We start from the raw sequence: 8,600 nt of genomic DNA on the forward strand, positions 1-8,600 counted from the left end.
CCGGTGCCTCGGCGGGGGCTGAGGGCCGGGCCGGTGCTCGGAGGGGCTGCGGGCCGGGCGGGGGCACGGAGGGGCCGGGGCAGGCGGGAACGGGGGCAGCGCTCCCGCTGTGGGGCAGCCCCGTGGTTGGAGGGCCGCTGTGGGAACGGGGATTTTCGGGATCGCTACGGCTGCAGGGTGAGGCACCCGCAATTGCTGTGTTGTAATCAGCGGCAATTAGGTGGAGTGACAGGCGTTTTAGTGGTAAAAGCTGGGCAGAGTGGAGTGCTGTGTCTGTGACCAGTGGGTAAGGACAACATAAACAAGTGCCATTGCGGCTGGTTCGCTTTGTTAGCTTTAATTGCAGTGTCTGTATTGCGTTCTCGCTGGGACGTCTCCTGGCAGCACAGGAGATGCTTTGGTGATCCAGAGGAAGTGCTTCATTCAAGGGAGGCTTGGATGCCTCTGCAGCACAAGCCCAGTCCAAATCCTGACTTATTTTGCAGATGTCCAGCCCGTTCAGCAGTTGTTTTCTAAAGGCCAAGAGCTCTTATTTCTGTTTGGGGAATCATTGTATAAATCTGGTTCTTGAGCAAATCTATGTATTAAATCCTTCCTTTTTATTTTAATGGCAATTTTGTTATTATTGCCTTAGTGCCCTCAGCTGAATGAGTACTTGAGATTTCCTTTTTCCCCTCTCAGTGTAACCTGTGTAAAAGCTGCCACAATTTTTATAGAGGTACTTGCTGTATCATCATAACAAGCCAGTTTGAGGGAGCATTCTCATCTTCTGTCAAGCTGGAAGCTGTGAAATCTTTGAGGGAAAACATCCAGGGATCTCTTTTTCCTAAATCCTCTTCTGTGGTGATAGAAGTGAGATTGTGTGACAGAGATCTGTATCTCTGGCCACCTGATATTGTGGTTGAGTGAAGGCTTTAACTCTGCTGTTCTGTCTGCCTCAGGTCATCTTTAGTTTGTGAAGGTGCTTGTTCATGTCTCTGCTTGGAAAGTGGCCTGAAATGAGAAGTTTGCCTCTAACTAGGGAGAAAACATCAATAAACTCACCAGATAAATTGAAATAATATAAATTAAATTGTGCTCAGGCTGCTGAGATTAAACCACCTGAGTCTCATCAGTGGTTTAACTTTGATCACAGACAGAGGGGTGAAAAGAGAATAACAGAGACTGAAGCCTGTTCTTGTATAGAATTGGTCCTCAAACACCTTTTTGTTGTTGCAGCAAGTGCTCCTGTTGTGGCAGGGAATTGCATGTCACAGTTTTGATGCCTGTTTACTGAACACTTGGCAGAAGGAAATTACCTAAAGATATAATTGGAATTATTTCTAATTATGGAACCGAGCTCGGTAATTACAGCGTTCATTAGCAATGCTGCAGCTGACACGTTGAGTAAGACCTGGGAATCCTTGGCTGGAGGAATTGTGGATGAAAATGTGAGGAGTTGGGGATAAAATGCTCTCAGATCTGCCAGCAGTTGCTAGGAGAACCATGCCTGGAGTGAAGCACTGCAAATGCCAGGAGAGCTCGTGATCGTGTGAGCAGGTGGTAAAAGGAGTTTGTGCAAAAGGAACGTGCAAGTTTCTGCTCACTCCAACCATATTTGGAGAAGAATTTGCTTTCCAGGCTGTGCAGGACACAGAGGGGGAGTTCTGCTTTAAAAGTAAGGCAGGAGGGCAAGGCATTAAAGTTGGAAAGAAATTAATCTTATTTTCCACGTTGCACAGCTCCCTATCCACTGCTCTCTGTCACTTTCTCCAGCTGAGTGTTCCTTGCTCCCACATCACCAAAGTTTCTCAGGAACTTCATTTCTAAAAGGAACTTTTAACCACATCTTAGATTTCAGTGGGGTTGTAAAATTTCAGTTTTTCAATTTTACCTTTTTCACAGGTAATTCAGATTTAACTGTCACATTTCTCATTGAGCTGTTACACTGACAGTCAGAAATTAATTGATCCCTTTCAATTTTGTGTTCCACCTTTTTCACAGGTAATTCAGATTTAACTTCCACATTTCTTTTCTCATTGAGCTGTTACAGTGACAGTCAGAAATTAATTGATTAGCTAATGATTAGAGCTAACTCTGCAGAATTAACTGGGTGAGAAACTTCTGTTCCTACTTTGGCTTTTAGATGGTTCATTGGGTTATGTGACTTTTTATCTAAGCTGGAATTGCTGATGGAACTTGGGATGTTACAATCTTCACATCTTGAGTTTTGACTCCAAGAGTGAGCTGAACTTTAAAAAGCACTTAATGTTGTTAGGATTCATTTTAAATGCATAGAATTAGAATAAATTAGTTTATTCCTTCCCAAGCTGACTTTCTGGTATTTTGGGCGGAGTTTTTTTCACCAGCTGTTGGTATTTCCAAGTCTTGCTTTTAAGCCAGATCTGGCTTTGGCACAAGAGCAAGAACAGAAATGTAAAGACTGCCAGCATGCAGAGGGAGGAGCACAGAAAATCTCCTATCAGAGCCTGACTCATGCAGAAGGTTATGTTGGAGACATCCCTGCCCAGTATCCCTTACCCAAAACATGAATGGTCAGCATATTTCAAATTTTTATCAAGGTGAAAGTTCATGAAATAGTTTAAAAATAAAATTTGCTAAGGAGTGGCTGATAATGGCAGGTATTACCTCCCATCCATGGCAATTGCTGTAGTTATTTTAAATTAATTGCTGCCTGATAGTTGAGAATTATTAAGGGTCAAGAATGGCTTTACTTCAAACTGGCTGTTTTATAAACTGGATAATAGTTTTCCACTGAAAACTATTTTTGGTCTTGCTGTATTTTCACAGTGGGAATTAAAGTAATAAAACACATTTCAAGTCCTACAGGTCATGCTACAGCTTGAAATAAAATGTGACCTTTAAGTGGTAATGCAGAGACTCAGAGCCTTTGGCTTTGCTCTTTTCCATGCCCTGAGAGATTTTGGGATCTGCTAATACATTTTTCCTTTGTGTCTTGATGACTTGGAGGATAAATGAGTGGTTTTAAATGACTTTAGTAGCCTGGCATGCATTAGTGAATGCTGTAAGAGCCTCAAGACAGCAGCACAAACGAGCAAAGGGCACATGTGTACCTTTAGCAATATTCGCAGCTGCGTCACTGAAGGGGTTTGGCAATAGTCAATATTGATCTTTGCCTGATTGCTGAGGGAGTTCTAGAGTCAAAATAGCATTTTGAGGATCTGGATGTCGTTGGTATTTTAGGAATTCCCTATTCTGTTCATGGGATTGGTGTTTTGTGTTTGAGGCACTTTGAAAAGTCGTGGAAAAGTCTGATGTGACAGGATGGTTTGGGTTAGAAGGGACCTTCAAGGTCATCTTGTCCCAGCCCCTGCCATGGGTGGGGACACTTTCCTCTATAAAAAGTAGCACATCCACCTTGTATTTTCTGCTGGATGCACCAAAATATTCACCTGGTAGTTCCTGAAAATGCCTGTTAAATGTGGGGTGTGTTGTGGGCAGGTCTGAAAGGGTGGCCTGTGACAGGTGTAGTGTTATTGTATGCTTCTGCCACATCCATAAATCACTTTAAACACTGAATTTGCACCCTGTGTTCTGTTTGCTTGTTTGTGCTGCTGTAGAGCTGTTCCTCTGCAGAGTGGGTGTGAATTGCAGGTAAAACTGCCCCGTGCTGGTTTCTCAGCAGAGCACACCTTGCTAGAACTGCTCTGGTGCATCTTTACAGGGATCAAAGTGACAAGAACAACCCCATTGTCCAAGGAAATGGGACATGGAGAAAACTCCCTAAGCTGATGTTTAAACAGGTTCAGTTGTGAGGCAATTTCTATAAACTTCTTGTCTGTCAAGTTTGCTTAATTCCAAATAAAGAACATTATGTGGCAGTTATTCATATTTGTAGTAATAAATTCCTGATATCCCAAGAGTTTTTTTCATTGCTGCATGTGCAGGCAAATATCCAGATATGTTGAGGTTTTCAGCTGCAAGTGTTAGTGACTGCTGTAAGTTGTTAGGAGATGAAAAAGGGATTCTGGATTAGTGGATTTGCTGTCTGAGGGAAGCTTGGAAAATCTCTGGCTTGGAATCGGGCAGGGAGAAATTGGAGGAGCCAAATTCTGTGCCACAGGGGAGGGGAGGGAAACCCAGAGTCACTCCTGAAGGGAAGCCCTGCCCTGGGAGCCAAGGTTCTCTGTCCCTTATCCCCAGCTGGGCTGGCACTGCAGGCAGGGCTCAGGATTCACAGGGGAGCAGAGGGTGTGAGCTGGGAGGATCCAGAGCTGATTCCATGGGCTGGACAGGAGAGGGGTGCCAGGAATGCTTGGAGCTTTAAAGTTGCTCTTAAAGCTGCAGAAACTGAGAACTCAAATATTTTGGGGGTTTTTTTTCCATCTTTCTAGTAGAAAATTGATGGTTTAATACTGATACAACACTTACTGACTGAGGCACATCTTTTATAAAACATAGCAGTGCCCCTGCTGTGGTAATATTTTATTTTCCATCTTTACAGTGCTCACACAAACATGTTAATTTTTGCTTTTCATAAATACATCATTTCCAGCTTGACTGGAATTTGTGATAGGGCTAGGAATTATTCTGCTTGGTGCAAAGTAAATTCAACAAAGTGTTTATAATTCAGACTTGGGCTTCATTTATGGTAGCTTAATAGAAAAGATTATTAAGGAAGGAATAGAAGGAATCAGTGCTGTTGGCTTGTATCTTGAACAGCCAGTGCTTCTGTAAAGGCTGCTATAAAATAATTATCCACTGTCTGCTTAATATTTTGCTGATCTAGACACTGAAAGTTTTTTACAGACTCTATGTGAAGTAGAGCTGCAGGATATATAGAAGAAAACCTCATTTGGTTATGCTAAATGCTGCTAATAGATTTAAACATGAAATTAAGTGTATCAACAGTTTTGAGCACTCCTGGCAAGTTTACAAATGGGAATTTTTAATCTTCTTTTTTGTGGCTTCTAATTGAAGGCTTTTACTTAATTTATTAAGACTGTTAAGAGTGGCCTTGAAGCCATGAATTAGATTTAATCCAAAATCCTCTGGTGAAGCTGGAAAGAAGTTGCAACCCAAGTTTCTTAACATGCTCCAGATCCTTTGACCTTTCTATGAGCTTTCCACTGAAGGCAGGGGGTGAACTCTGCTCCCTCTGAGAACTTTCATTCTGGACCAGAAATTATCTCAGAAATCCAGCGGTGCTTAAGGAAATGTGCACATCACTTATCAAGTGTAGTGTTTTTTATTATTTGTTTTTGATAAAATTAGATTTATTGTTTCCTCTAGGTTACAAAGTGGTAAGGGGTGCTTTGTTGTTGATAACAAAATAATGCTCATGGGATGAGAAATAATCCTGAAATGAGAGGAAGTAACTACTGCTTAAGTAACTACTACTACTACCCAAAAACCACCCAAATTTGAGTTCTTTCCTTGCAGTTTGAGTACAGAATCTTGGTTATTGCTTGCCCTTTTGCACCAAACCCAACAACTGAGAGAGAATTGTGTTGGCAAAGCTGCTGCTGCACAAATGCAGAGATTTGGGGTCAGAGAAGCCTTTGAATAATCTGGTCCCCTGAGGGATTTGATTGCATTTCCAAGCAGTCCTTGAGGACACTGGAATGAGACTTGGGAATTTTGTCCTTTTTCCAAGGCATGCTGGACCTGTCCTGAGCAAGTGGGCTTCTTTCCATGGTAAAATGGAAATCCAGGGGTTGGTTCAGTTCTGGGCATAAACCAGGGGGGTTTCCAGGTGGAATCCAGGGGATGTGGTTCTGCTCATCACCAGGGGTGGTGGCTGAGCTCAGACCTGCTCAGAAAACATCTGGGACACCCAGGAAGGCCTCAGGGGATGCTGCCAAGTGTTGGTGCAGGTGAAACCCCAGTTCAGGAGTTTCTGCTGACCCTTAAGGACAGTGGAGGCCAAGGAAGGATCATTCTTGGGAATTATCTTTGATAAAATTGTTCAAAACATCTGCAGGCAACTGTCAGAGCTGGGGCTTGGCTACAGAAACGCTCCAGCATTTCCTACAGGGGCTGCAGGGGACACTGATCCAACTCCTGGCTAAACAAACACTTTCTGCTTGGTTTGTTTGACTCGGTGGGTTTGGCAGGATTGGAATTCTGCTGCTTTTGGAGCCAGTGCTGACAGCTCAGAACTTGTAACCTGTTAAACTGGAAGGGTGTTTGCTTGTCCTCTAAAATGTTTGAGATGCTGGTGGACTAAATGAGGTTCTTGTGTTCCATTTTAGCATTTTCTCAGCTAAATTATGCTAAAATGTTTCAAGTGTGTCCTGTTTTGGAACACAGAGGATGTTCATAATTGTGCAAAAGAGATTGAAATGATTTTAGTGATGTAAAAGTGTAAGATTTTATTGGAGGTACATCACTTGTGGAGCACAGTGACTTCAATTCTTTTTGTCTTCCTGTTAAGAAGTAACAATTGCACACAAACACTGCTTCAAACTTCTGAAAATGCAACATTGCTGAGCTTTGTGAAGTACCTCAATCCAAAAGGGGCATTGTTTAGAGGGTGGATAATAAAATTTCAAAACCTCCTTTTGATAAAAGAGGACTGAAAAATCACTGCAGTGTTCAATTGTAGATGTTGGGAAAGGAGATGAATCACTTCATTTTCGATTTCTTGAATCACTTTTTAACGTTTTAAAGAACATCCAGAGTGGTACATACAGATAGAGAGGGGAAACAGAGTTACAAAGATGTCTTAAAGGTTTGTTCCTTGTAATTAGCTCCGATTGCTTTTGGTTTTTAACAGCAGTGAAACTCGGGCGTGGTGAGAGTGGGTTTGGCACCTGAGTGTGTCAGAGTGCTCTGAGTCACCTCGGGTGACAGTGACCTGGATCTCAGCACGGAGCTCCTGCTCCTCAGGGATGGAGCCGCCAGGCAGAACCAGGAAAAGCCTGCAGAAATCAGGCTCTGCTTTTATCTTGCTCTGCAAGCAGCTCTGTACATCCTGCAGGTCATTTTGTTTACATTCTGTAGCCAAAAAATAATAATGCAAATGATAACACTTCTTCTAAATTAGTTTTTTTTTTTGTAAAATGCAGATTACATTAAATAATTCTGAGTTTATTTTTTTGCAGGTTATCTTGCTATTAGGACTTTCTTCTTGCTATTTGTTTGCCATATTTTTTTTAGACTTTGAAAGTTACCATCAATCAGGCAATTCACACCTGAGTCTGGTGTGAAAATGAACACTATCTACTCAAGTTTTATCCTTCCTGCACTTGCTGGCAGAAGTTCTTTGTTCATTGTGAGTTTTACAACCTTAATAAAATTAGGAGACAATTTAGACTTTTCAGCAGGGAAATGAGATGGGAATGGGAGTATACAAAGTAAATCTATAAAGTCTGAATACTTTGCTTTTCAGTTTGATGCAGAACACTTGCTCCCACTCCAAACCTTATAAGGCTGGGAAAAGTGTTCTGTGCTAAACCCCAGGCTGCTGAGCTGGCTCCAAGTGTGTGGAATAAGATGTGAGATTAGACCTGAACTCCATGGGCTGAAATTTAATACTTGATGTCCTCAAAGCTGCTACAAGGCCAACAAGACACTTAATGAAGTCCCACATGTGGAAGAAGCTTTCCCTGTGCTCTGACCTTGCAGCTCTGCACAGATCACTCCAGGACTCTGAGTCCTGGGAAGGGCTGGAGCTCATTATCCTTCCACTGGCAACATTTTATTATTCTTTTGCAGAACAGCTGCAGGGTCGGGTTCTGTAAAATGCCATTTCTGATATTTTAAGCTGGAGTTTGCTCTCAGACAGATCACAGGATGTGAGAGCACTCAGGTAGGGATGGATTCAGCATCCTGCACTTGGTTGGAGTTAGGCTGATGCTGAACCTTTGCCCACTTTGGGTTGTGCAAGAAAACCTGAGTGTGTTCAAATCATTTTAATGTCGCCCTGACATGAATTCTCAACAATAAACTGAACCTGTGGATGGCAGGCTGAAGCATCTATAAATGTAATAATACAGAAAAATAAACTATTAAATGTAAAAACGATAATTTCTTTAATGTATTTGTGTGGCTCTTTAATTCAGCCTTTGGAATTTGGACAACACAAGACAATTGTTACATGTGCTGTGACCATCAGGAAAGCTAAAAAATTAACATTTCTCACTTAAAATCCAGATAACCTTTGAGGTGTGGGAGGAAATCGCACCATAACTGAGATTCTTTGTAATTCTTTGTAACTTCCATAGCCCCAGAGTTGCCCTGGGGTGAGAGCAGAGAGCCAGGCAGTTCTGCCCTGCTTTTCCTGCCAGCTCTGGGATGCTGAGGCTCTGTCCCCTGGAAGAGCATTGTCTGTGCTGCCTTGAAGCTTAATATTGGCACTAAAGTTCCACTTTCAAAAGATTTGAGACCAAACTAGCTGAAAGTGTGTTTAATTTTTGACTGTTTGTACAGTAAATCTGCTTTCGAAGAATTGGGACCTGCTTGGTTTCTTGGGGAGAAGAGCACAAGAGTATTAATAGTAAATTCAAACTTAGTCTGCAATTAAAATAATGAGTTTTGCACAGATGGCTGTGAGACTAGAAAGTGTTTTGGAGATGATATTTAATTATCCTCATTGTGGTGCCTCTTTCTGTGAGAAAACTGCTTGTGATGTGGTG

The sequence above is a fragment of the Geospiza fortis genome, unplaced genomic scaffold (assembly GCF_000277835.1).
Source record: "Geospiza fortis unplaced genomic scaffold, GeoFor_1.0 scaffold425, whole genome shotgun sequence".
NCBI lineage: Eukaryota > Metazoa > Chordata > Aves > Passeriformes > Thraupidae > Geospiza > Geospiza fortis.